Source organism: Panulirus ornatus, chromosome 3, assembly GCF_036320965.1.
Source record: "Panulirus ornatus isolate Po-2019 chromosome 3, ASM3632096v1, whole genome shotgun sequence".
In the NCBI taxonomy this organism is placed as follows: domain Eukaryota; kingdom Metazoa; phylum Arthropoda; class Malacostraca; order Decapoda; family Palinuridae; genus Panulirus; species Panulirus ornatus.
The window spans coordinates 73,377,791-73,380,556 of NC_092226.1; the positions used below are offsets into that span (position 1 = coordinate 73,377,791).

At 46.9% G+C, this 2,766-nt stretch overlaps 1 pseudogene; it reads left to right on the forward strand.

The window, feature by feature from the left end:
- LOC139759905 (glutathione peroxidase-like) overlaps positions 1–2,519 on the forward strand; it is a 6,168-nt pseudogene extending 3,649 nt beyond the window's left edge.
- The last annotated feature ends 247 nt before the right edge of the window (positions 2,520–2,766 follow it).

Sequence of the window (2,766 nt, forward strand, 5' to 3'; positions counted from 1 at the left end):
CCCTTACTTATCCCCTATCCATGCAGCACGTCCCTATCTATCCCCTATTCACGGAGCACGTCCCTTACCTATCCCCTACTCACGAAGAGCTTCCATCGTTTATCCCAAGCTTACCTACACCTAACCAGCCAGAGAAAACTACACTATCTCAAGCAAGTCCTGTTCACATGTGAGATTTTGAAACTATTTACCGCTGAGCGCGTGGGATTCGAACCCACACCATCAAAATGATTGTCTTTTTTCTGAACGTGTTACGGTTTACCAGTAACTGGTAACCATAACTGGGTTTCTTCCCTATAATGGGTTTTTTTCCTATAATAATTCCCAAACAACGGGTCTTGCATCTATCATCTACCTAACCATATCGTCCGGAGAAATCTTAGGTCGAAGCTCTTGTATATATACTTACTAGAAGCGACCATAGACTTTTCTCAACACTCTGACGCGTTTCTCCGTCTATATATATATATATATATATATATATATATATATATATACCGGTAGGTCATTACAGGGTCAAACCCTGTCTAGTGTTCCCTCCTGTGAGATGTAAATGAAGGTCAGGCCAAACTGCGTCTTCATCTCCAAAGTCTCTCCGCTAAATGCAAGTCTTAACACCTCACTAACCCAGTGTTCAAGAAAGATGTAATCTCGAACAGTTCCCCTGTAGGGACATGCGTCCTCATCAATATCTGGTCTACTTATTTCACGGTTTCCTCTTCCCCTGCAGGAGCTTATCATGTACTCATCTCACACAGAAGTCCCCAGGGATGCGTCCTCACCACCGGCTGGTATACCCACACAAACGTCCTCATCCCCTGCAGGAGCTAACCATGTACTTGATCCCCCGCCCACAGGTGGTGCTTGTGGTCAACGTGGCCACCTACTGAAGGCTCACCAACTCCTCCTACACACAGATGAATGCACTGGCGGAGACCCACGCAGGGCAGGACTTCGTCATCCTTGGCTTCCCCTGTAACCAGTTTGGTCTGGTAAGCTGAATATCGTTCCTCGACATTTGTTCAATATGGATGTTTCGTAAATCAACACTATTTGTAGGAGAGCTTCCATCTCTCACGAAATATATTAGGCAACAGAGCGCATAACACCGTGATAAAGATGGAGACTGACCAAATGAACCATCTATGCTTGACATGATTAACAAATTATCATAGTCTTCCTTAGACAAGTCTTAAATATCTGAAATCATTCGTTTTCTTTATTTGATCCGTCTTGTTGTTCCCCTCTCCTACTTCATGTTCCTTACAAGTAACGCACCGCCCCTCAGTTTCCTGTTAGCCACGTCCATCCTGACCCCTCTCATACATCTCTCTCTCCCCGTCCCTTGCCACAGCAAGAGCCCGGAGAGACCCCAGAGGAGATCATGAACGGGATCACTCACGTCCGTCCTGGCAACGGGTTCGTTCCCAAGATGACCTTCTTCCAGAAGACCAAAGTGAACGGCGCAGAGGAGAACCCGATCTTCACGTTCCTGAAGGTGAGCGGAGGTGATCCTAAGACAGAGCGCCTTTGAAATGTCAAGTTTTGATTTGAGGACGCACATCTTTGACATACATTTACAAATGCGATCTTTCTTAAGATGAAATACATACTTCTCTCTGCTTCACCCACAGAGTAGCTGCAGCTACACAGACTCAACATTCGAGTCCTCTCTGTTCTACGAGCCTCTGAGGGTCGACGACATCCGCTGGAACTTTGAGAAGTTCCTCGTAGGGCGGGACGGCAAGCCCTACGCGCGCTACCATCCAAATGTTGTGGAACCTGAGGAGCTCCTAGGTGACATCAAAGCTCTGCTTAATGCCGTTTAACTAACCCCCGAGAAGGGACGATGGACCACTGAGCATGTTGGTGTGACCCTTGAACACGACGGTGCAATCCTAGAACACGACAGTACGATCTTTGAGCACGACGGTACGACCCTTGGGTACAATGGCCTGACCAATTTCACCTGACTCTTATTGGCCAGGTTAAAAGGTCCGGACAACATACCCAAGGATCGCATCATTAAGCCCAGGGATCGTACCGTCATGCTCAAGGGTCGTAACGTCAAGCTCAAGGGTCGTACAGTCAATCTCAAGGGTTGTACCATCTTCCTCAAGGATCGTACCGTCGTACCCGAGTATTTCAAAACAACAGTCTCGGCAGGTATAGGGGAGTCCTCAAAACGGCCTCATGCTCTTCATGACATGGTCAACATCCTTCATTTGTAACCCCATATAAGTCCCCATGTCCTCCAAGTCAACCCTCTTTGCCGCAGCGCCCCACCGACTTATGACGACGCTGCCACGAACCCCCAGAGGGTGGGCTGCGTCCGAAGTAGCTAAGGGAGCCGTAGACTCTTGTGCATTCTGTCCACGACTCTCCTGCTGGCGGGCTTCTGCTGCAGTCGAGGGTCGGATTGGGGGCCACCCCGGGGCCACTCTTGTGTCAGCACTGCACTTACGTTGCACCTAAACTATATTGCCACTACTGTACTGCTATTAAATGCACATCAACGATCTATCGCATCTCTAGACCTTAAATTGTATCATAGCTGCACCGGATGTTAATGTCTGCTTAATCATATTTTTACGCAAGGCAATTAATTTTTGGCATTATTATTCAAACATTATCTACTATTCCATGCAGAGTTATCTAAAAAATGAAAAAATTCCTTTACATATCTGTTTATATCATGTTTAAAATGGCTGGCTTACAGAGAGTTTAGTTAGGAGTAAACCTGATAAACACGAGCTTTCGAAAGTG